At 43.6% G+C, this 26,860-nt stretch overlaps 1 protein-coding gene across 1 annotated transcript in view; it reads left to right on the top strand.

Annotated features, from left to right (window-relative positions):
- The window catches only part of ADGRV1 (adhesion G protein-coupled receptor V1), a 321,712-nt gene that overhangs the window by 232,823 nt on the left and 62,029 nt on the right, over positions 1-26,860 (top strand). The window lies entirely within an intron of this gene.

Raw genomic sequence — 26,860 nt, 5'->3', positions numbered from 1 at the left:
GCCACCTCTGAACACTTCATGGTAGACATATAATAGTTACTTTAAAAAGAGTAAAATATGATTAGTCCACATTTATTTTTAGATAGGTTACCTCAGATTATTTTGCCGGTTGCCAGCAGCTCTTATTTTCAAAACCGCAGCAGGTGAAGTTAAAAAACCACAAGAAGCCTGATGAGTTGAGGCTGGAAACAAAACAAATTGTCCAGCCAAAAAGGCAAACATTGAGAAAGGAAGTCCTGAAAAAGACACAAGTACTGTTCACAACAGTGACCTTGTTATGTTTTTTCAAGCTTTCAGCTATCACTATTTATAGTATAAGCAAGTTAAAAAAAATTGAAAATAAGAATTCTATGGTGGTTATTTCGTTTTTGAGTTGAATGAAAGCAAACTAGACAAAATGGAACATAGACCATGCAATAACTTGCCCAAGCTGGCTTTTATATTATTTCCCCTCTAATACAACCATAATAACTACTCCCTGTTCATGGAAACAGTCTTCCCTAACTTGTAGGGTTAGGAGGTTCTTAGGCCTTACTGTGTGAGACAGATGGGAAAAGGAACAGGCCGCTTTCAGTGGGTACCGGTCATTTATGCATGGGAGGGTTTGCCTTGGATTTGCCACTCTTTAAATGCACATTTTCCCCATCCAAATTCTCAAAACTCAACAGTAAGCCCCCATTCAAAGTTTGAGGATTCGGATGGGGAAAATGTGCATCTAGAGAGCAGCAAATCCAAGGCAAAACCTCCCATGCATAAATGGCCGGTAAGGAGCACTGAACCCCTCTAAACCCATTATTGATTTCGGAGGGTGTAACTCTGTTGAGGATTATACTATCCGCGGAGAAAGTGGAAGAAGTAAAGAGGGCAAGAGAGAGACCCATCCCACCTTTCTGCATGTTGGTCCCCAACACAACTTAAAATAAAAAGTAGTACAATTAAAAATAACACCACAAATAAAGAATAAAATATGCAGAAGAAATTTGAAGGCTGGTCTCATTGCAAAGGGCCTCTGGACAGGAATGTAGTTTTCCCCACCTTTGGAAACACAAGATACTTGCAGCTCCTTTGGAGCCTGCATGTCTGAAAGACCTCCAGCTTCCTTTAACATAAGCCTGGCTGTATATCAGATGAGCAAAGCAATTTTCCAAGTTTCTTTCTTAGGTGCATGGAAAGGATGTTCGTAAACATTCTCCAGCCCCGTACCTCTTTTTAAGGTTTCCAAATTCTAAGGAGTTTTGCCATTTAAAAAAAAATTCTAAAATTCTAGGACACTCCAAAATGTATCTCTTTGTTCTCCAAGATATACTTCCCTACAGATTTCACTTTCCCAGGATGTTTCTCTTTTGTCTACCATGAAAGTGTTCAGAGGTGGCATAAAATCATTTCTCTTTGCTGCCTGACATTTCTGCTGTAAAGGACAGGTATAAATTAAAATATTGCCTACAAACCTGCATGAAGATTTTGTTTAGTGTTCAGTTTATGCCAGCAGGACCTATGTGCTTACACTATATGATTGAAAAAGTGAATATCAATGTAAGTTAAAAGAGAAAAATTTGTTTATTTAAATCATATATATTCTGGTTTTCCACTTAAGTGGTGCTTGCATAATTGTTTTAAAAGGTCGAGAGTGTGTGACGGCTCAAAGTCACCCGGCAAGCTTCCATGGCAGAGTGGGGATTCGCGCCTGGATCTCCCAGATCCTAATCCAGTACTCTAACCATTACACCACACTGTGTGTGTTAAGTGCCGTCAAGTCGTTTCCAACTCATGGCGACCCTATGAATCAATGTCCTCCAAAATGTCCAATCCTTAACAGCCTTGCTCAAATCTTGCAAATTGAGGGCCGTGGCTTCCTTTATAGAGTCAATCCATCTCTTGTTGGGTCTTCCTCTTTTCCTGCTGCCTTCCACTTTTCCTAGCATGATTGTCTTTTCCAGTGACTCTTGTCTTCTCATAATATGTCCAAAGTACGACAGCCTCAGTTTAGTCATTTTAGCTTCTAGGGTCAGTTCAGGCTTGATTTGATCTATAACCCACTGATTTGTTTTTTTGGCGGTCCAGGGTATCCATAACAATCTCCTTCAACACCACATTTCAAAGGAATCTACTTTCTTCCTATCAGCTTTCTTCATTGTCCAGCTCTCACACCCATACACCACACTAGCTGTCAGTATATGGTACTGCACTGCGGTCTGCTCCACTGCTTAGTAGACTAGAGATAATTCCACTCCATGGCATGGGGGGGAGATTCATACATGCTAGACTAGAGCATGGTTTCGTCACATACTTTCTGAAAAGGTAGCCTTTTACATGTCTCCCCAGGGGTATTAATAAGAATTACTATGACGGAATGTGGTAAAAGCAGTGGTGCCTAAAGCCATTGCTTACCCTTGAAATGGATAGAAAGGGAGGGAAGATGGCTCAAATGACTCCCTCAGGGTTTCTTGGTTCACGTTATTCTGATAGCACCCTATAGTTCTGAGATAGGGGTGTAAACAGGTGCAGTGGAAATACAACCAACCAATAGGCAGCTGAGCAGAACAGATTTCTCCCACCCACTGTTCTTAGGTTTCCAGCCTCCCGGTGGTGGCCGGAGACCTTCCACTATTACAACTGATCTCCAGGCAACAGGTATCAGTTCATCTGGAGAAAATGGCCACTTTGGAAGTTGGACTCTATGGCATTATACCCTATTGACGTCCCTCCCCTCCCCAAACCCTGTCCTCCTCAGGCTCCACCCCCAAAATCTCCAGGTATTTCCCAACTGTTCTTGAAGTGCTAGTACTTGATTGATTGATTGATTGATTCTATTTGTTACCCCGCTCTTCCCAGCCAAAGCCAGGCTCGGGTTACAGTCTGTGCCATTAGAGTTATGCAGTCACAGAAAGGAAGGTGCCAAATAACTTTTATTCCTTCCTTCATTGGAGGTGTCTGGCTTTGGTGGGGGGGAAATCTACCCTATTCCTTTCAAACACTATTTATATCTTTGCAAATATTGACCATCCTGGTGATGCAGTCATTTTTAGATTGTGAGTAAGGATAATTGAACATTTTAATTTAGAAAGTGCTGTGGGAGATATTTCTGGATGATTGGATACACCCGTGCATGATGCAACTATTCCATGTATGATGTCAGCTTCCTATAAGTAGTCCCTGGACAGTTGTTTGAGTGGGCAAACGCCTCAGTGAGGCTCTGCCTGGATATAAGAAAACATCAGGTAAAGTATAGTTGTGAAAATGGAAGCCATGCATTTAACACTGTGTTTATTGGGGAAAGTACCCATCTTTCTGTTTCAGTCCTTCATCTGTAACTTTGGAACATTGAGTAATAAAGAACTTGACCTCTTTACCTTAGAAGGTTGTATGTGAAATCTGGGTAGGGTATTGTAAAACCTTTGAATACTGAAGCACTGTTGAAAAGTTTTTGATACAACCATGGGTTTGGTAGAGCAATGTTGTTGTAGGACATGACTTTCAGTATCCTTTCCTGGTGGCTGCAAACCTTGTTTTGTTCTGTAAGTGGAGGTATGTTACATCATGTTCGAAGTACTTCTCTTGTGTATGTGAACATTTGCATTTGTGTGCATGAGAGAGCATTTTTCTTTATTCTTAGAAAAGGCCGCCTTTGTCCTGGCCCACTCAGGCCTCATCTGCACAAAGGAAGGGAGGGAGGGGAAAAGAGCCAGCTAGCCCTGAATCTTGTGTGTGTGTGTGTGTGTGTGTGTGTGTGTGTGTGTGTGAAGTGCTGACTTATGGCGATCCCTTTTGGGGGTTTTCATGGCAAGAGACTAACAGAGGTGGTTTGCCAGTGCCTTCCTCTGCACATCAACCCTGGTATTCCTTGGTGGTCTCCCATCCAAATACTAACCAGGGCTGACCCTGCTTAGCTTCTGAGATCTGACGAGATCAGGCTAGCCTGGGCCATCTAGGTCAGGGCCTGAATCTTGTGCAGCTCGTTTAAATGACTCCTGCTGGGCCTGGGCACAGCCATCTGCATGGTACTGCTACTGCTGGCTCACACTGGCCTAGAGGAGACTTTCTTAGGCTGGGCAAGGCTCGTACTGATCAGGAGCCACCTTCCCCTAGCCAATAGGGTTGCCAATCTCCAGGTGATGACTGGAGATCTCCCACTGTTTCAACTGATCTCCAGGTGACACAGATCAGTTCCCCTGGAGAAAATGGCTGCTTTGGCAATTGGACTCTATGGCATTGAAGTCCCTCCCCTCTCCAAACCCTGCCCTCCTCAGGCTTCACCCCCAAAATCTCCAGGTATTTCCCAACCCAGAGCTGACAACCCAGAAGCCAGGCATGGCTTCCATGAGCTGCCTTCCCCAGGCTGGCACCCACCTTTCCCCCAGGCCAGGCTTGGTTCTTCCATCCTGGGCTGGACTGGACCTGGGTGGGGGGGAGGCATTGGCCCACTGGGAAACCCCTGCTGTCAGGACTGCTTTTCAGATTCATTCTATATGCAAAAATAGTTGATTAGCATACAGCTACTGGCTTAAGTCTAGTGATATGCAAGCAGAAACAAAAAGAATAGCGCAGTTATAATATGGTAAAAATGAAATAGATCTTGGATGCTCTTCACTTCAGTTCTCTATTGTTGGCTTTATGGATTGGATTGGATCCAAAGATACATGAGTGGATGTCCACTAATGAAAGAGATCCTACTTGTATGCTCTCTTCTGCTGGTGGCCTCCACATCACTAAATAACAAGAACTACAGCTGAGGTACACAAGGACATTCCATTTGTGCAAGGACACCTTAGCATCCAACCCACTAGCCCTTGGGGAGAAGACAAATGATTGTATCATAATTGAAACTTAAAAATCACACAGCCTTCTTCTGATTTGATTGCTAGTGCCTCCTTACTTTTCCCACCATTTCACACAGACCTTTTACCGCCCCCTTTTCAAACACCTGCAATAAGAGTAAGAGTAAGGAATCCAGAACTGTTTCATACAGTATAGTGATAAAAATCTTGGTCTGATGCCCACATTATAAAATTCATGTGGATGGTTGGTCAACACTTGTGAACTGGTCGTTCCTTGCTCAGAACTCCAGGTTTGGACTGGGATTGTGGCTTGTGCTTATTCTTTCCTCCCACCTGCCATTTTCCCAACCTGAAATGCCCTGGGGAACCATTGTTTGTTCTGTCGGGAAAACTCACATTAAATTGTCATGTAATGATTATTGACTTCTGAAATGTTTATTAATTAATAATTCAGTGTTTTTGTAAGTTAAGTGAACATTGGTTACATTCCTAAAGTTTGAATCCTAGAGGTAAGAAAGGGGGATGGGAGAGAGAAAGAGGTAGGGTCTGGCAAGGTGCATTCTGATTGGTTGTGGAGAGACTGCTGATTGGATGAAGAAAAAAGGGGGAATGGAGAGAACATAAGAACATAAGAAAAGCCCTGCTGGATCAGACCAAGGCCCATCAAGTCCAGCAGTCTGTTCACACAGTGGCCAACCAGGTGCCTCTAGGAAGCCCCCAAACAAGACGACTGCAGCAGCACCATCCTGCCTGTGTTCCACAGCACCTAAGATAATAGGCATGCTCCTCTGATCCTGGAGATAATAGGTATGCATCATGACTAGTATCCATTTTAACTAGTAGCCATGAATACCCTTTCCTCCATGAACATAGTCAAAAAGGGCAAGAGTCCAGTAGCACCTTAATGACTAACAAAAATATTTTCTGGTAGGGTATGAGCTTTCGTGAGCCACAGCTCACTTCTTCAGATACAGCTAGAATGTCTTGCCCTTTTTGACTACTGCAAACAGACTAACACGGCTACCCACTGTGAATTATCTCCATGAACATGTCCACTCCCCTCTAAAAGCCTTCCAAGTTGGCAGCCATCACCACATCCTGGGGCAGGGAGTTCCATATTTTAACTATGTGTTGTGTGAAGAAACACTTCCTTTTATCTGTTTTGAATCTCCAGCTTCAGCAGATAACCCCATGTTCTAGTATTATGAGAGAGGGAGAAAAACTTCTCCCTGTCCACTCTCTCCAAACCATGCATAATTTTATAGACCTCTATCATGTCTATAAGAGAGAGGTTGAGACAGATTCTGAGAAAGGGAGACGAGAGGAAGGTGTGGGGAAGAGTCTGAGGAAGTTGTTAGTTTGGTAGAAAAGTATGCGACGATTGAGAGTTCCTGTGTGGAATAAAGTAGAGTGTTTACAGCTCCCTGAGTGTGGGGCTCATCCAAGTGCACGGAGATTGAATCCTAGTAGGCTGAGTGAATTGTGGTGTGAGGGTGTGTGTGAGTAAAAAGTAGAATTCTGAGTGGGTTGGCTAACTGATACACCACCTACTACCCTAGGCACATTATAGTTGAAATATTTGGCAACAACATTAACTGGTACTTGAGAACAGTACCTGACTAAAAACACCCAGCATACTGTACAAGAAAAAATAAGGAGAAATTTAGTTATTTAGTTCAAAAACTTCTCTTTGTTTTAGAAAAGGATCTTTAGTGTCATCCCTCTTACCCACCTATGCACTAACCGGTCTGTCACACTACAGCCAGATCAGGAATAAACACTCTATTGATTTATTGATTAAGAGGGACAAAGAGGGAGTTAGTGAGGCGGATGCTTCCACCGTAGTGGCAGCGGAAACTTAGTTATAAGAAAAGCAGAAGAAAGTGAGATCTCCCTTTCTAACCGCTCAACACTCAAAAATGCAACCCATCAGTACAGATAAGTTTGCCCAGTGGGGCAAACAGTAACTGTGTATGTGTTAAGTGCCATCAAGTTGCTTCCAATTCATGGCGACCCTATGAATCAATGTCCTCCAAAACGTCCTATCTTTAACAGCCTTGCTCAGGTCTTGCAAACTGAGGGCTGTGACTTCCTTTATAGAGTCAATCCATCTCATATTGCGGATCCCTCTTTTCTTGCTGCCTTCAACTTTTCCTAGCATGATTGTCTTTTCCAGTGACTCTTGTCTTCTCATAATGTTACCAAAGTACGATAGCCTCAGTTTAGTCATTTTAGCTTCTAGGGTCAGTTCAGGCTTGATTTGATCTATAACCCACTGATTTGTTTTTTTGGCAGTCCACGGTAACTACCTGGAGCTATTTCAGATCAGGGGAAAGAGGTAAAAGGAGGCTTTTTACCATAATCCCGATCCAAGCTGGGTCAATGCATGCCTTGGAATTGAGTTCCCCGTGGGAAACTCCCAGCGCTGTCAAGCTGAAAGCCCTTGTGGCAGCCAGAAGGAGTTTGTAACATGTGAATCAGCCCTGCGAGGCCATACAGACATATATAATTTGAGCAGTGATCTCAGTGTGGAAATGTACTCACTACCTTTTGTTTAAATCTCTTTTGAATTGAGGTCAAGGGAAACTGGTTTTTGTGTTGAATGCAGAATGTGGCTGTGCACAGCACTAATTATCTAGAAACGAGTGCTGCCACTAACCCTTCTCCCTGCTCCTCCCCAATGTCGTTTTTCAGCATTGTAAGATTGTGCTTTTTGTTTAAAAGAAAAAGTGGGGAACAGATGTATATGAAATTGATTTAATTTATGTATGGTGCTTTAAACTTTTCAAATGATTCACAGCCTGCATGGAGTATGGGGCAGGACAAACTACTGAATCAGTGTTTGATTCACTGGCCAAGGATAGCTGACAAATATAATGCTAACCTGGGGGAACTAGCTAAACATGCGTGACAGCAGGAATCCCTGTGGGGCTTATGACCCATTCTTTGAACAGGCCTTCGAACAGGGGAGTTGAGTTTGGGAGTGCAGGGTGGGTGGTTGAGGGGGAGCAGGGGAGAACCTCGGTAGGCGGAGTTTCCTGAGAAAGGGACATACAACCTCCCCAGCAGCAAGTATGCTGCTGTTTCCTTCCTGTTACGAGAATCCACACAAGTTCAAGCGAGCACCCTATTTCACTCTAAAATACTTTAAAACTACTAACCAGTTATGAAGGTAGAAGGGGAGCAGCGGCTATCCAGTGTTTTGCAGAGAGTTCCACATGTATGATTATCCACTGGGTAGGAATCATGGGTGTGTGCTCGCTGCATGGAGCTCTTGGCTCTCAGGGAGCAGCAGGCTGGGGAAAAGATCTTGGGGTTGTAGTAGACAGCTCAATGAAAGTGTCAATCCAGTGTGCTGTAGCGGTGAAAAAGGCAAGTTCTATATTAGGGATTATTAGGAAAGGAGTTGAAACTGGCTGATGTTATAGTGCCTCTGTATAGATCTATGGTGTGACCTCATTTGGAACACTGTATATAGTTCTGGTCACTGTATCTCAAAAAGGGCATTGCATAGCTGGAAAAATTACAGAAGAAGACAACCAAGATTATTAGGGGGTTGGAGCTTCTTGCCTATGAGGAAAGGCTGAAGTGTCTGGGACTTTTTCATTTAGAAAAGCGACGACTAGGGGGGACAGGATAGAGGTTGATAAAATTATGCGTGGGGTAGAGAGAGTTAACAAAGAAAACTTTTTTCCCTTTCCCAAAATACTAGAACTCGAATGCATCCAATGAAGCTGATGGGCAGTAAATTCAGGACGGACAAAAGGAAATACTTCTTTACATAGAGAGTGATTAAAATGCGGAATTCACTACCAGAGGATATAGTGATGGCCACAGGCGTAGACAGCTTTAAAAAGGGATTAGATAGATTCGTGGAGGATAGGTCTATCAGTGGCTACTAACCCAGGTGACTAAAGGGAACCTCCATGTTCAGAGGCAGTCAGCCTCTGATTCCCAGTGCCAGCAGGCAACATCAGGGGAAGGCCTCAGCCTCTGTCACCTGTTGTTGGACATCCAGAGAAACTGGTTGGCCACGGTGTGAGAGAGGATGCTGGACTAGATGGACTGCTGGTCTGATCCAGCAGGGTTCTTCTTATGAAAAGTGTAGTAAATCTTGATTTGCATATATGTCTGTATGCACGTACCCTTATATAACAAGCCCAAAAAGATATAGGTTAGAAATGAAGCAACTTGTATCAATTCTTTTTCAATACCATTCTGCAGATTGGCTGTTTTGGAATAGTAGACAAGGTCCTCTTAAAAGAAAGGTTATGTAGCAATAGCTGGAGGCCAATCTCTGCCATCTGAATTTGTAATACAACCAACAGAGATCTTAAAGGATGAGCTGGAACATGCAGACAACAAACTTGGAGGTGCTAAAATCAGTGTTGGAAGAAAAGGGTGAAGAGGGCCCTGTGGTCTTTTGTTGTTTTTTGCACGCCACTCCCCTTGGGCAGGTTTTAAATAAACTGTTTTTCTCTTGAAATTTTTGACCATAAATGTAATCTAGATTTTGACAGGTTGCTGTATGGAAATTTGTCTTTTTCAGTTCTGACATACACTGAAGCCATTCCCTAAGCCAAACTCTTGCATGTCACCAGCATTGTGAAATGCTTATTTGGTTCAGTCTTCACAGCTAGTCAGTACAAGGTTAACTTCCGGCTCTACTTTTGGCTTCTTCTGGGTCTAAGCTGTCCTGCCCCAGGCTGTCCCTGCTGGCTAGAATTTGGGTTCTGCATCCCACCCCTCCGCTGTTTTGAACCTCCTTACAACGTACCTCTCTGAATGTCTGCCTTCCCTCTCTCCAGCCCTCTCTCTCCCTCTTTCTCTGTACTGCCTTTCTTCTTGGCTTCCTCTATGTCCTTTACAACTTTGCTCTTTAGCCTTGCACCTGTCTGCCCCCCCTCACTTCACCCCCTACCCATTCTCACTGCCTTAACTGAGGTAGTGTGACCCTGCCCGTCTTTCAAATGGGCTGGAACTACTCCTCAGTCTCCCATCTCATTGTAGGCCAACTCACCCTGGCAACTGTGAGTTTAAGCCCATTCACATGGCATTGCCCCAGCAACTGTAAACATGTCAGGGTCTTTGCTAGGGTATTTTCCTGTCAGTGGCCATTTTGCCCTCCCTGACCTGGGGTCTGCCTTCTTCCAGTAAATCTCCATTTGAAGGTGATGTGTTAGGCCTCCTGCCCACATGGGTTGCCACACAATCCTGTCAACATCCAGAAATATTCTATGGGCCGTGTCATTGCTGGTATGGTAACAATTAGGTGTATATTAAACTTGTAGTGTCAACATTCCCGTTGTAACTTTTTACTGAAGTCCTGGTGAGTTATGTGGCCACATGGACTGATCTACCTTGTAGGCCCCTTGGCTGGCTTGCAGGGCAGGCGGGTAGGCCGTCGAGGCAGGGCAGCTGGTTGTGGTGGCAAAAGCTACTTCCAACTTGCCTGGAAGTTCTGCAGCATCCTGCCCTTTATTGTGGCACCCTGGCAGTCCACTCAGCGGGGAGAGTGGCAGAAGGTCTTAGCTCACCTGCCCTTGTTCCTGCTGCTCTGCTCTGTTGCCAACCAACAATCAAGCACTTGATCTGAAACACAGACCAGTAGCTGCAGGCGGTTGATCAGGGAATAAGTGAGATAAGAAAAATTGTGTGTGGGGGGGGGGGGAGTTGTGCCTGCCTATACATATATGTGTGTGTTTATGGGGATGAGGAAACAAAAGAAAGAATGCCTGCAGAGCAATGAGAAAAAAGAATATATCTGAGAGAGAGACGGTGTATGTATTGAGAATGCATGTGTGTCTGTAGAGGGGGCAAGCAAGAAAAAGAATGTCTGGGGATAGGAAGAGAAGCTCTGTGTGTGGGGAGGGGCGGAGAATGTCTGTAAAGGAAGCATCCCCCTGTTTGCAGGTGGATGAGAAGGAAAGAAAATTTCAGGGGAGGGCTGGTCTGAATGCATGGATACCTAGAAGGAGAGAGTGGATCCATTTTCATAGGGTTGAAAGACAAAAAAAGTGAATGTCTGGAAAGCTGATCGCAAATATATGTAAAGTATGAGTAAATGCCTGCATGTGGGCAGGGGAAGGGGAGAACAAAAGCAGGAATGTCTGACCACTTATCTAGACTCAACTGTAATCAATATCCAGGCAGATAATCCACAGGTTCCTCAAACACTTTCTGCATAGATATCTGTTGGGTTTCTGCCTGGCAAATACATACAGGTCAGGGGTTTCCCCAACAAGCCATCCAGTTCAGTGAAAGTCAGCTACTTCAGTTTCTCTAGTCACTTGTTAGATTCACAACTAAAGAATTTCAGACTGGCACATTCATTCCTCTTCTGCGGCAGCATCAAGTATAGTAAATGACTTGGCAAAAATTCAACAAGTGAAGTCTCCATATCACTAGCTACTTATGAACCAAACAGATGTCTGCCTGGCATACGTACATGATACAGTGCATCCCCATCGTTCAGTAAAATAGTACACATTTATAAGCTACGTTATGAAGTATGTATTTTATGTTGTTAAAGTGCTAAAATAAGTTTGATAAGAAAATAAAAATTGCATTCTTTTCAGCTTTCCCCAAAATTTCTGGTTTTTTTCTGGGGGAGAATCCCCCCAACCCATGGTATCAACATTTCTAGAAATTTGATTTGTCTAATTTTAGTTGTGGCGGGAAGGCGACATGCTGTAGCCCAGTGTTGTTGGATCATGGAAGCTAAGCAGGAAAGGGAGACCACCAAGGAAGACTCTGCAGAGGAAGGCAATGGCAAACCACCTCTCCTTCTCACTTGCTTTGAAAGTCCCTAGCTGGGGTCACCGTAAGTTGGCTGCAGCTTGATGGCACTTTATACAGACACAATTGTAGTTGTGATGGAGAAGTGCTGTGCTTTTTAATGAAATGGCAAATGTTATGTTTGTATCATGCGGGTGTACATGTAGGTTGGCAGTTCAGATAGATCATGGTTTTGTGATCAGGAATGGCTCAGAGGTTCCTGTACCCTTCGTTTTCCCCCCTCACAGGTTTTCTTTCTTTTCTTCCCTGATTTGCTCTGACCATAGTTTGCCATGATGTCTGCACTGGACAAACTATAGTTAGGCGTAGACACAATTTCCTCCCAAGTGTTGTTTACAAATCCATTACTAATCATAAAGACACTAATCATAATTTTCCTGGACTCAGATGTTAAAGCAAACTATGCCTAGAGCAAAAAGGGAAGGGCCCCCGGAATTCAGTCATAAATAGGAAAGAGAGAGGAGCACCATCTGCAATTTGAAATATCTATACCACATGCTCTGAACTTTTGCTCCTGAGATAGCTTCCAACAAACAGGTATAAAAGCAATTAAAAGTGCTAACTTAAAGTATAAGCTCAAAAATAAAACTAGAGTAGTATAAAACGAATGTGATTAAAATACTACAAAACAGTTACGAGTGGCTGCTGCATTTATTTAGACTTACCATTAAAAATAATACATTTGAAACACAGAATGCAACGATAACAGAACATGTTTTGTTTTTGGAGAAAAAATATTTTTGTTTGGTATCTAAAGCTCAACAAGCTTGGTAGCTGGTGGATCACTGTGTGGAGGTAATTCCACTATCAAGACCACTCAAGATCACAAAACAATAGTTTGGTGATTGAGAAACATGATGCCTGAACCAGGCTTGAGTGGTGGGTTATTGTTTTTGCCTGGGGGATCTGCCTTTCTCCTTTCCCATGTCAGTCAGCTTTGTTTTCTTATCCTTGTAGTATGATGTATTGAATTGTCAACAGTGGATACAAATCACATTGCCATGGCATTGTCTCTGCCCCGTCCATAAAGCATGGCCACATTTGTCCAAGTCGGGACTGACAAAAATGTTCTCTGAGATCAGGCATCCATGTCCCTGAATTGTACTAAAAGTAGAATTCCATTCTTGGCTCTGTTTGTTTAAAAAATCTACTTTTAAACTGTGGTCTTTTAAGTCTTTTTATAATCCTTGTTTTATTTACATTGTAAACCCCCTTGAGTTCTGTAAGATAGAAAAGTGGCCGATAAATGTTTTAAACAAATAAATAAATCATATGCATTGTTAACCAGTGGACCTGAAATTTTTTGAGAATCCTGAACCCTCATATCGGGAATATCCAGGATTCCCCTCCAAAAAAGTATCCATTAGACCCAAATCTGAATTTTACCCTCATCTCCCCCTCTGTCTCCCCTCACTTACCTCAAGTCCAGTGGTGGCAATGGCTACCTCCAAGTCCCATGTAAAGCCTGGAGGTGGCGGATGGTGCAGGGCTGTACTCCGGGCTCAGCTTGCCCGAGCCCCACATACAATTCTGCACCCACCATCACCTTCGAATCTCGCATGGAGGCCAGAGGCAGCGGGTACAGGGCTGCACTCCAGGCTCAGTTGGGCCAAGCCCCGTGTGCACCTCTACGTCTACCGCTGGCTCCGAGTTCCACTGCCAGGGGCAGTGGTAGTTACCAGGTAAGTGAGGGTGGAGGGGGAGATCAAGCCAGAAAAATTCAGAATGATTTGGAACCTGCTTTTCGGCTCCCTTTAAATGCTAAGAGATTTTTCAGGTTTTTGTTCGTCTTTGCCAAATGCACACCCCTATTCATGATCTCAAATTAAAGGCTAGGGGAAATGTTGGCCAGATAGGGATGAGAGGGGCTCGCCCATGGTCCTTGCAAAGGACTTGCAGAGCCCCTGGAGCACCCCAGTTTGATAGATGCTAAGCTGATCCTAGATGCAGATCTAAAAACCCACAGGTTAGGACCCTGTGCACAGAAAGGACATCTTTCTACAAACCTGGGGGAACCTCCAGATTAAAAAAAAAATTCAGAAAGGAAGAGCTGTTGAGAAAGCCGAGAGTCAGGGATCGGTGAGTGGTGAGTTAGGGACTGAGGGGGCAAGTGGGAAAGGAGGTGTGGGACAGTGGGGCAGGCAGCTGAGAAAGGCAATGCTGCACCAGGATTCCCTCTCCCTTGCAAGTTTCTCACCAGATCCTGCTTGTACAGTTCCTTTATGAACTTTAATGGTTATTATTTTGAACCAAAAAAAATTGAACATTACTTATGCGGTATTATTAGGTTCCAAAAGTTTCAAAATGTAATGCAGCAGACAGAGGTCCATGCATCACAGTTGTTCTTAGTGTCAGAACTATGATGGGCCAGAGTTGGCAACTGTGGTTGCCCACTGACTAGAGGGGAAGGGGAAAGGCCTGTCCTTTTAACAGGCTTAATGGGATGTTATTTACCAGGTGATGTAATCCCCATAAAATGAAAAGCTTCTGCTGGCCCTTTCCACACATTAACAGGAACCTTTCTCCAGGTCTTTTGGCACACCTAGGTCTCCAGGTCTTTGGCACACCTAGCTGGGCAATATATTTAGTTCATCTGAGACCTGTTTATCTTGGCACTTTGAGCTGAATGCATGTTCAAAAAAAACCCTTGTTCATGGTAGGGGCTTTCCTGTGAGGTCAGATTTGCAACTACACTTGGTGAAAGAGAAACAAAAACTGCAACTGTAAAGATTGATAAAGGGAAAGTCCAAACTGTATATTATTAAATGCAACAATATTGGTTTTTCTTTTCCTTTCCATTTCTCCCCCCCTCCCCACAATAACCATACACTTTGAAAGACTGAGCCAATAATTTGCATGATTATTGCAGGCACACATTGAATTTTATACTAAACTAAACTAATAAACTGTATAACTTTGATCGGATTTTTTGCAGAATATTATAGATGGGGGGAACAGGACTGCCAGGTATTCAATCCATAACAATGCAGTTGAGCAAAATGTGCCTTAATCACATATTCATCGTATCTTCCAATATAATAGCCAGGCTACACAGATGTAGGCTTTCTTAGCAGAAATGGGCAGGAGTCTTGTGGCTCCTTAAAGGCTGGCAAGTTTTTATTGTATAAGTTTTAGCATAAGCTTTTGTGGACCAGCGCCTATGCTCCAATCCATGTAAGATTATGCTAGAATTTTTAAAGAATTGTCTTTAAGATGTTGCAAGACTCCTGTTTTCTTTTCACTGCAACAGACTAACATGAAAACTAGGGAGACCAGGCCTCCTACTCCTGACCTCCCTCTCTGTTGGCCATCAGCCCGCTGAGAGGTGACGGGAGAAAATATTTTAAACTCTGTTTTAAAAGCAAGTATCCAGTGACACTGATTCAATTCCCTAGGATTCAGTCAAAACCCTATGATTTTATCACTGAATTTTGTCAGAATCCTAGAATATTTCATCGACATCACACCAGCAATATGATGTTGCTACCGGAAATTTGCCAGAAGTGATGTCACACCATCATTCCTCTCATCTCTGCCCCCCCCCCAACTGGCTGCTGGTGGCTGGCAGCACTAATGGCAACTCCTCTGGAATTTGTGTCTTAATCATCAGAGATGCCCATTGGGGGTCTTTCAAGCTAAGTAAACAGGCTGCAGTGTTGGACATTGTTGGGGAGCGGCAAAATCTATCCCTCTCTATATACTATGGCCACTGATACCTTGGTGTTACTAAAGTGCCTCCTTCGAAGTTGTTCTTGAGCATAGTTTATTCACTATATACTGTGTATGTCAATGATTACATAAAGAGGTTCCTAATGATATCTATTGGGATGGCCCAGGCTAGCCTGATCTCGTCAGATCTCAGAAGCTAAGCAGGGTCAGCCCTGGTTAGTATTTGGATGGGAGACCACCAAGGAATACCAGGGTTGCTGTGCAGAGGAAGGCACTGGCAAACCACCTCTGTTAGTCTCTTGTCATGAAAACCCCAAAAACGGGTCGCCATAAGTCGGCTGCCACTTGACGGCACTTTACACACACACAATGATATCTAGGAGCAAGCCACAATGGGAAGATAATTCAGCTAAATTGATCCTTTTATTTGTTTACCTAATAGGGATGGATGAATGGGCTGTCTTTCATTTCTTTTCCCCCCATACGTTGTCATTGGGATTTCTTTTCAGTCCGCCAGTTATTATTGCTGATATGTATATTTCCTTTGTGCCTTTTATATGCACTTGCAGTTTATACATACAAGAAGCAAAAACAAAGCAGGAACCAGCAGGGATGCGAAATTCAGTAATGTAGGGATGCTCCCTAGCTCGCCAACCCCCTAGATCAATCATGTCCAAAGTCCGGCCCGGGGGCCAATTGTGGCCCCTGGGCTGGTTTAATACGGCCCCCCAGCCTGTTTTGCAGAGAGAGAAAAGGGTGTGCATGGGGGCTGCGCCTGTGCTTTGCATCCCTGACCGAGGGGGCGACGCTTGGGCGGAGGGTCGCCTCGATTGGCTGTCTCAGCCCCACCCCCCGGAATGAAGGCTAGCGAGTATGAAACGAGTCTGAAACCCTAGAGAGGTTCTTACCCAGACTCCACCGCTCCAAACCACCGCTCTTAACCATTACACCATGCTGGCTCTCATGGGGAGAAAAACTCCACATTCCTCCCTGCACGGGAGATGTCAGAGTGTTTGAATCTTGGACTCCATGAGCATGAAAACCAGTTTATTTCCTGGCTCAGATGAGGGGAGGACAGAATACCCCCGGCATGGTTGAAGGGAGAGAGTCAACAGTCCCAGAGAGGCACATGAGTGGGGGGGGGGAGGAAGAGTTCCTGCTCCCTCCCTACAGAAGGAAGGTTGGAGATTTAGAAGCTGGGGGGCATCCGGTGAGCTGAAAGGGGCTTTGGGGAAAGGAAGGAATGTAGCCATGGTTTTTGTGGTGCAGTCTGTGGTTATGGGCATAATAAGTATGCCGTTTGCAATAAACTTTGCACAAAATAGTTAATTTGCATTTAATTAATTTAATTAAGAATGTCAGGCAAAATGGTCGGCCCTCGCGCATGTTCACTTCATCAAATCTGGCTCTCTTTGAAAAAAGTTTGGACACCCCTGCCCTAGATGTTTCAGCTAGTGAGTGGAGGTGGTTTTGCCTTCACCCCGGTCCTCCCCCCCATTGGGCTACTCCCATTCTTTCTTTTAGGCTGGAGGAGAGTCAGCCCAGTGCCTCCTCTTGGCACCTCTATGAGCCTACCTACCAATCCCTGGTCTGAATCTCATGTGGATATGGTCTTCATGGCAACTGGCTTAGTGACAATCTTCAAGGATGCTGTGCCAGTTGCCAGTGGCATTTCTGGGGCCTTTGAGGGGTCCCTGACTAGAGTGACAGTAACATCCTGACCCCAGCCTTTATGGCCACATCCTACCACAGTTTACTTAGCCGGACGTTGGCTCCCTTCCTTCACTTGGCCAACCTGGCCATGTGGATCCATGACTCAGTGACTTCAACACTATTGTAATGCACTCTACATGGGTCTGTCCTTGAAGTCAGCTCAAAAACTTTAATTGGTACAGAATGTCACAGCCTGGTTATTATCAATAGCTAGGCAGAATGTGTGTAGCACACCCATTCCATAGTTAGTCCTTTGGTTACCTATCAGCTACCAGATTCAATTCAAGGTACTGGTTATCACTTACAAAAACCTTTATGGCCTTGAACTCTCATATTTCAGGACCGCCTGTCCTGTTATGCTGTGCCATTACAGCTTCACTTATTGGGCAAAGCCTTCTGAAGGTGCCACTCAACAAATAGGTAAGATCAATAGCTAACTGTACATGTGCATTCTCTGTTGTGGCTCCCACCTTGTAAAATGGCATGCTTGAAGAGGTCAGGCAGACTCCCACGTTTCTATCATTCCACAGACTGTGTAAAACAATAGTTCAGGAGGACAATTTTAATAAAGGGAATAGGTCCTTTGTATAATGGAATAGTTCAGAAGGGTGTAATATTTTCTGCTTTTGTAATTCCATTTTTTGTATATAACACTGGTGACCTTTTACAATTACACAGAACTCATTTCAGATTTTAATAAATCCCTGTAAAATATCTGCTCGAGGAGTTAATGGGCCATGACCCCAAAATCCACCCATGAGTCCACATTAAATGGAATTCAGTAGCAAATCTGCTCTTTTTATCTGATATCTCCCCAAATCCTGCTTGTACATGGTATTAGATTCCAAGTATCATCTAAAGAGGCAGTTCTGTTAGCAGTAATCACTAAGAAATTACCCTACTCTATGGATCTTGCTTTTTGTCACATATTCTTAAGGCTTCTAGCTGTTCAAACTCTTCTGAAGAATTTCCCAAGTACCAAAGGAGCTCTAGACAGACTTGCTATCTTGTTCTTTTCTAACTAATTATTAAATATTTTCATTGAAAGACATGATACTGTCTGCCTTCAGTGTAAAGAACCTTTTTGTGGTTTATCACACAAACACTTTTAATTAGCCCTAAGGTTTTCCTACCCAGGACCTGCTCTTTGTTGTGATAATCTCTTCACATCTATAGTAAGAGGTCCAGGAAACTCCAATCATATCTTTAAAACTCCTGCAGATGTTGCTCCAGAATGTTAAGCAAATTCAATAGCTAATTCTCCTGCTAATGAATTAGCTGCTCTTTCACTGTTCTGAAGGCCTTTCAAAACACCCTCTCTCTACGAGGACATCAGATCTCTGCTAGCACTGTACCATCACTGGCTACATAATGCCCATTCCAATTTATTTTCTTCCTGACATGGGGAAGTTGTCATTGTTGTTTTAAAACAAAATGAGGTGTATAATTTATTGGTCAGTGTGGCATACAACCTGCCATAAAATGCATTTAAACTCTCACGGTATTAAATGAAGACATATTGTTAGGCCTTGTGAAAAGTTAATGAAGTAGAAGCTTCCTGTAACCCTTCTAGTAGGCTGTTCCACAAAGCAGGGAACGCAGCTGAGAAAGCATAAGTTCTGCCTTTTTCTGTATAGCCTGGTCATATACAGGGCACCATCAGCAAGGACAATGAGATGAAGTAAACTACCATGTGAATGACTAACATGGGGAGAGATGCTTCTTCGGGAGTGTTGGTACCAGGTTATGAAGGACATTATTGGTAAGAACCTGCACCTTGAATTGAAACTCACAGCAAACTGGCAACTAGCATAGTTTTTTCAAGGTTCATTGAATATGTACTTGATGCCGTAACCCTGCCAAGCAAGTGGGGCATTGTGCGTCAACTGAAGTTTACACGGTGTTTTCAAGCACTGGCAAGGGCAAACACATAGTCGGAGCAGAAATGTTTCTTAAAAGAAACGTGGAAAGAAAAATGACCTGCCTTAAAATAACATCATAGAGTGTCATCCAGAAGGTGCTCAAGACGCTACTAGAAAACCTTGAGCGGTAGCCATGCTCGACAGGAGCAAACACTAACTGGTTCCTAGTAATTGGTGTTAGAGTGGCCTGATTCGTAAGAAGATAAGAAGAGCCCTGCTGGATCAGACCAGTGGTCCATCAAGTCCAACATCCCGTCTCACGCAGTGGCCAACCAGTTCATCTGAAGGTCCAACAACAGGGCACGGAGGCAGAGGCCTTCCCCTGATGTTGCCTTCTGGCACTGGTATTCAGAGGTTTACTGCCTTGGAGGTTCTCTTTAGTTACCACGGCTAGTAGCTACTGACAGACCTATCCTCCGTTCTTGGGAAATTTATTAGGAAAGGGGGAGGGGTGTCTTGCCAGGGCAGTATCATCTGCACAGACGCAGGATGTCTGCCCAGTGCTCCTGAAAAGTGTCTAGAATGCCTCTGATTGTGCGTGTAACAAAGATGTTTAAGGGGTAATGAATCTGCATTATGTGACCTTTAACACCTGTCAAAGTTGGTCCATTCAGGCACAGCTCCCTATTTTATTCTGTGGGAATTGTGCGGGAGCAGATGTTTATACCAGCCTCATTCATGTTTCCTTTGTACTGCAGAGAGTAGACAAGACTGGTTCAAAGGAAGCAGCCACAACGGTCTCTTCCCCCCTCCCCGCCTTCCTTCCAGAGAACAAACAAGCTAACCTCTGAGCCAATGGCATTTGTGTGGATGTTTGCTCAGCAACAGTAAGCTGCCAATAGGAAGGTTTTGTTCTGCTGCTTTACATGTAGTTCAGAGTGTATCCGTAATTTCCTGTTCATGATCTGGGAAAGCCAGATGCAGTTCTTTTGATAAGAGCCACTTGGGTTTGAGTTCTCTGCTCCAGTCTTTCAAATGCAGATTTTTAGACTATTTTCAGTTGAACAGACTAGTACTGTGTCTATTGCAATGCACTCTGCACTTCTGTTTTTATCCTACACGGCACTGTGTATAAATACATGTCAACTCTTTTTTTTTAAAAAAAGAAGAAATACAAAGACTCTACAGCGTCTCTGCTAAAGACTGACCCAGAAACCAGGTCATTTCATCAATTAACCTATTACACCTTCCTGTGTCAAACTGTGGTCAGCAAAGGATGCCACACTGAGCAAATGGGCACTCACCCAAAGCAGCTACTACTTACAAATTGGCAGAAAAATCAGGTCACAGGGCTGGCATGATGTGTGGGAGACGAGTCACTCGTTCAGCCTCAGCAAACCGGAAAGAAGGGGCCCACACAGGAACTGGTGGGGCTATGACGACACTAGTCTGGCAAGGAAATAGCATGCACGCGTGCGCACATACACACACGGTGCATAGGACAAGATTTATGTACAGGAGACTCAGTACATGACAGAGCCCAAAGGGGTTGCAACAACAATGTGAGAAGCCACTGCTGCCAGAGCACCTGGTTCTCTCTGTCACTGCCTATAGCTCTCTCTCTGTGTACAGTGTTGTCAAGTCACAGCTGACTTATGGTGACCCCGTAGAGTTTTCAAGGCAAGAGACTAAGAGAGGTGGTTTTCCAGTGCCTTCCTCTGCATAGTGATCCTTGAATTCTTTGGTGGTCTCCCATCCATATACTAACCAGGGCTGGCCCTGCTTAGCTTCCAAGAGCTGATGAGGTCGGGCTAGCCTGGGCCATCCACGATGAGAATATGTAACACTAAAAAAACTAGGGGGCACAACCTGTCCCCTATTTGGTCGTCCTAAATCAATATTCCTGGAAGAAAGTAGATGTGTCGGGTAGGTAGGAGGTGCTACCCTTCTCCCAGCATTCAACTGTGGTGTCCATACTGGTTTATTGCAGCTATAGAAACAGAGAATCCCATTCATATTTCTAATAGTGAATGTCTACCTTTCAGACTTCCACAACTAGTCCCACCAACATTCTCCCTTGGTGCAAAACTGCACAGGGAAGCAGCTTCATCTCTTTGCATGGCCAAGGGCTCTAACTTTACTGGGAAAGTTCCTGGTAGGTCACTGGCCTGAAGGGTACTGGAGTCCAGGAGCAAACCGAGCACCAGTAGCACAGAAGCACCATGAGGGCCACTTGGCTCAGACCTGAGCAACGGTGACATCAATGGGCATAGTCTTGTCTGTCACCTCCTCCTATGCCACTAGTGGCTGTCTCTGAGCTGAGCAGTCCCTGTGGGACTACTAGTGTTGCCGAGGCTGCTCAGTTCAGCTTGCTCCTGGGCCATTTCAGCACCCCATGCGCATGCCTAAATCATCCCATGACATGCCTATGTGCATGCCTAAATCAAAGTCCCAGTAAGTATTTCTGTAAGCTAATGCATAACCTTGTTAGCCGAATTGCTCCTTTAATATGGGGAAATTAGCTGAGCAATCGGTAACTATGTATTTATATAGCTGGGTCGCACTCAGCTATACCAGAATCCGTTTAATGAGACCTTGAATAAAGACAGACAAAGGGTTCCGAATTAAATAGTGTTTATGTCTTTTTCATTCAAATCAATGATGCATACACACATACAAAGAAGCCTAGGAATATTCAAAAAGGGCAAGAGTGCTACTGGACTCTTGCCCTTTTTGACTATTGCAAACAGACTAACACGGCTACCCACTAGGAATATTCAAAGAGAGTAGTACAAGCACAGATGCCAACGTGGCAGGAGGTCCTTGGTGGGGGTATATTTACCTTCCAGACGAGGTGTTGTCCAAGCTCAAGAAGACTAAAACAGAGTGAAAGTTAAAGCCGAGATGGGGGCAGGGGTTCCCGTGGACTTGACCAGCAAGGCGGGAGGGAGCGTGGTAAGGCTGCGCAAAACCAAACCAACAGAGTAACGGCAAAGGTACCAGGGAAGACCTAAGGTGTCATAATGGGTTGGGGCACCCCAGATATACTGTTTTTCTGGGGGCAGGGAAAGGGGTTTCCCCCTCCTAGGTTCCCAGGTGGCAAAAGGTGACAAAAGGATTAATCTGTGGCTACCGGGGTGGGGTAGTGAGGATTTGGAAATCTATTCTGATTCCGATGGCTTTTTGCAACCCGGGAGGAACTGGAAATTCTCTGCTGACAAGATTAACATTCTGGAACAATGGGTGCGATCTGTGCAAACGTCCTGGGATCGCTGCTGCATAGCTGGAGGAACGACTCATCTTGATATCAGGATCTCTGTTGACGGCCCATTAAGCTGTGAATGTTGCAAGAGGGGGGGTGTTTGGCACTGACTACGTGACTGTCTGCTTTCCATGACATGGCTGCGGCTAGAACAGAGGTTGTACAGGAACATGGCTTCTCTCAGGTTCACTGAAGGCAGCCCCTGCATCTGCTTCCTAGCTGCTAGCTGCACGGCGCTCGCAGGAGTGGCCGAGTCCGTTACAACGGAGCGCGCAGCGACCGTCCCGTAGCGTTTGGGGCCAGAACAGTAGTCGAGTGCCTGCATAGCGGGTTGCCAGGTCCAGTCCAGGAGGTTTGGGCAGGCCCGTATGCTATCAACCTTCTGTGGCAGGCAGGGATTTTGCCTTCTCCATTGCTCAGACTTTTCATATGCATACTTTTCACATGCATAAAGACATTAGCTTTCCTTTATGCAGTCTGACATCATTTCAAAATATCTCGCATTGTGCTTTTTAATTTGGTGGAGAAAGATGTGACAGCATTTGAGTAAGACACATCTGAATGTAACTTCATTTACTGCTGTCAGTGCTTTCTGCCTTGTATAGCCCAAGGAAATTTGTCATACAGCTTAGAGATTGTGTGATATATATTCATACAAGCTAGGGCTATGCTTGTTTATGCTTGGTTAGGCTATGTGATAGTTTTCTACTTTGGGATAGTTTTCTACTTTGATAGACTTTCTACTTTGGGGTCAAATAGGACACACATTAAGCCATGTACACTCTGTGTACATGTGCAGATTTATTTGAATATGTATTCACTGAGTTGCAATTAAATGTATATTTCAAAGGAATCAGGTGGGGTGAGGAAAGAAAGTAAAGAGGTAAACCCGTTTTACTGAGTCAGCATTTCCTGCCAATAGCATATTTCGAAATGTTTCAATTAATTACACTGATAAATTCTTACATGCGTCATATTAGAAACTGTAGAAGATAGGGCACAACAGGCAGCATTTAACAAGATATTTTAGATTAAAAAGCGAAACACTCAAAGAGCAACATGTTAATGTTCCAACCTACAGACATTATTAGCAGCAAGAAGAGTAAACAAAATGGTGCTACTCCTCAGGCTTTCAATGAGAGGGAGCTGATCTTTATATTATGGAATCCGAGAACTTTTGCTTGTCTTATCAAAATATTGTTGCATCTTTTGAAATTCCTTTGTCTTGAATTAATTAATGCCGAAATAGGCTGTACTTTTGTGACTAGTTAAGTTTGGTGAGTGTAATGATGCTGTTGTTTAGTTAGTTACCACACTCCATGGGATATCATCAGACATTAAATTTAGATTAAGTCTTTTGGGAAAGGGTGTGCCATGTACATTGCATTTGCTGTCATGTAGAGACAGAAATGCAGTAGCAATTCTGGATGAAGTGTTTTCCTTGATTCTGTTTTCGTTATCTTGGCCATGACTCAGAGAGTGGCTGTTTCATGAGCATGTTTACTCCCAGGTAAGTATGGATAGGGTTGCAGCTTTAGGGAACAAACCAGTGTATCTCCTGCATGCAGAAAATGGGCATTTGTGAACATTTCTGCCCTTATGTAGGAGAGGAATGGGTGGAGTAGAATCTAATGTAGTGCATAGCATGCAGGAAGAAGAGAGGACACATTCTCCTAGGACGTGCTACACATTTTCCTCATTTTTAATAGCTATGTTATGTTATGTCGAACTTGGAAGTGAGACTGCTTTATTTAAAGGGAGCATATACAACTGGACAATGGCTATACACAGTTTTGGAAGTGTTTGAGCTTTGGGATTTTTTTCCTGTTTTTCATGTTCAGTTAGAAAACACTAATTATATGCTTAGGTCATAGAGCCATCCCTGGCTGCACGTGAAGGAATTGATATGAGCTTCCCTTAGAGCTCTTCTACGCACATGTACAGTCTCAGTACATACGAATTACAGGGCATAGGAGGGCCATGCTCACAACCCATGCCCAGATAATAGACCAGTGCACATGCATTCATGCACATGTGCCAGTGATGGGGGAGGAACAGGGTGCACTTGAGCCATGTACAAATCCATCTGCTCATGAATGGCTGCATCCGCACAAGGATGAATTGTGCCCTTAGTTTTAGTAATCACAATGAGTGCACTGATAAATATTACACATATTACACATGCATATTTGGGAGTGGAAATACAGGCATACCTGGTTTTATTGCGCTTCATTTTATTGTACTTTGTAGATGTTGCATTTTCAAGAAAGTCTATTGGCACCATTTTTCCAACAGCATGTGCTCACTTTGTGTCTCTGTCACATTTTGGTAATTCTCGCAATATTTCAAACTTTATTATTATAGTACTTTTTTTTTTAGACACAATGCTATTGCACACTTAATAGACTACAGTATAGTGTAAACATAACCTTTATATGCACTGGGAAACCAAAAAAATTCATGTGAATTGCTTTATTGCGATATTTGCTTTATTGCGGTGGTCTTGTCCCGAACCCACAATATCTCCGAGGTATGCTTGTAAAGAATTCTAGTTTCGCATTTACTTTCTCAGTCTATCCTTGCTGTCTTTAAAAAAAATGTTCAATTGTGGTGCCCCACCCTCAGAAAATCATGCAAATTTATTTTTGTGGTGACGGCAAAGAAAGCTTCCTCATTTTATTGTTATAATGCTCACCCGGAAATACCTCAGTTCAGAAATGAAAGCATAAAGGAGCGAAGCCTACTTAGGACTGTGTGCCACTGAAAAAAAGAATCAGCTTCCATTCACACTCATTAGAAATAGCGAGGATGATTTAAAATATATACGTCTTTATTGTGCCTTCTCAAAGATTCTAAAAGCAGATAATTGTATGTTTCCATGAAGACATTAATGTTAAAAATAACCTGTTGGTAGGAATTTTTGGAAATGTTTTAAAAAATGTGTACACCTGCGAAGTGCCAGTTTTCCAAGTAAAAATGAGATATATTTTTCATGGTTGCCATGTGTATTAGGAAGGCAGTCTCGTGCACTTCATGAACACAAGGTCTCCTGCCAAGGCAGAAACAACAGGCGGCATCCAAACACCCTTATTACCTGCACCACCTGCTGTTGTTGCCCTCCATTCCTCCCCTCCCCCCAGCACACCTATGGAAAAGTGCAGGCATGATAGCGATACACAAAGCCCTCCCCCCTCTGAAATGCTCCCCTTGCCCTCACTTTACATACCAAAGGGCTATAGCATGGCTTGGCAGGAAAGAGGAGAAAAGCCTTTAAAGGGATGGGGGTGGTACATGGCAGTGAGCAGCACCACTACCTTTTGAAAGCCGAGCTTATCTCTACCCTCCTCCCCCATCGTGGCAATAATGGAAGTGTCCACGTGGAGCCACTGTGTGGATTCCCCTTTGAACCAGGTTCAAGCAGGTTTATTTTAAATCCAGTTTATAGGGGAAAGGCCTCTGGAATGCAACAAATTGTAATGGGCATGACATCATGTGTGTTTTTCCCTTTAATCCAGGGGCTTCCTGCTTTCCGTGCAGGGAAAAATCCCTGTGTGGAAGTAGCCCATGCATTCTAAGGGCATGGAATGGATGTCTGTGCGGAAGGGAACAGGATTATGGGGGCAAACTCCAGCAGTTGTACATGCTTGCAGCCGTAATCCTACTTCTCCCATTTGTGTTCATCCCTGCTGTTTTAAATGAAAACAGCTACATGTACATGAGTTCAAGAGTAAAACAGCGTTAGTGTTAACGTTGGGGCATACTAGGGGCATTATAGTCTGATATCCCAAAGAGGAATCTATGGAACCTGACTAGCCTAAAGGAGCAGAGAATTTGTTTTTGAACTACCCATGGGGAGCTTTTGAATAAAGGAAAGAACATGTAAAAATGAAGGAATATACCAACTGGTAAACTTAAGGGTCTGAAGAGGAACTGAAGAAGAAAGAAATGGCCTTCTTCCTCTTCTACCTGACATCTGAAACAAGAATTCATATATGATTAGTCTTTTATAGACAATATTGTTAACTAGAGTATAAACAAAATATTTATTATACTTATCTGATATAAGAAAGATCTTGTACCTTTTTGATACTTTGTATGTGTACACTAGTTGGTGGATTGTATAGTTTATAGGGGTGTGTTGACAATTTTTGGAACAGAATTTGCATCTATATTAAGTTGTGACTCTATTTTTTGGGTTGTAACTAACATTTGTACAGCAGTGTCTATTTTTTGCTAAGTACATGGAGGTTGGCAACCCTAGCTGACAGTCTGGGATAAAAAGTCATTGTGTAAAATAGTCCAATGAAGTGACCAGAGGGGTGACATATTTTCTCAGGAGATCTAGCACTTTCATTTGATGCCATATCAGCATCTCCTTCCCCCTGGACTCCTGTGATTTTCATCCGTCTTTCCCTGCTAAGACAGCCAGGAGGCTTTCAGGTGGAATGAATTAGTTTCTTCACCTGTGCTGTCTGAGCTTTAAGGCACAGTTGTAGCCCCACCCATTTTCCTACCACAGTGTAAAAATACCATTTAAAAGATGGTGACCTAAGTGCATCAAAAAGCACAAGCCACAAGAAGTGGGGGAGGACAGGAGGAGGAGGGAAGGGAGGGGGGGGAAATGGCTTCAACCTACAAGTGTCATTCTGTTTCGGCTTGCTAAAATAGATTTGGTTTCCTTTGCACTGTAGGCCAGTCTTTTTTATTTATAGATGTGTGTATATGTTTTTAAGAAACACTGTGACTATAAATGCTAAGTGTGAACAATTACATAATGTTTT

The sequence above is a fragment of the Euleptes europaea genome, chromosome 4, assembly GCF_029931775.1.
Source record: "Euleptes europaea isolate rEulEur1 chromosome 4, rEulEur1.hap1, whole genome shotgun sequence".
NCBI lineage: Eukaryota > Metazoa > Chordata > Lepidosauria > Squamata > Sphaerodactylidae > Euleptes > Euleptes europaea.
The sequence above is the reverse complement of the archived record's forward strand: the minus strand, read 5'-3'. Positions and strand labels throughout refer to the sequence as shown.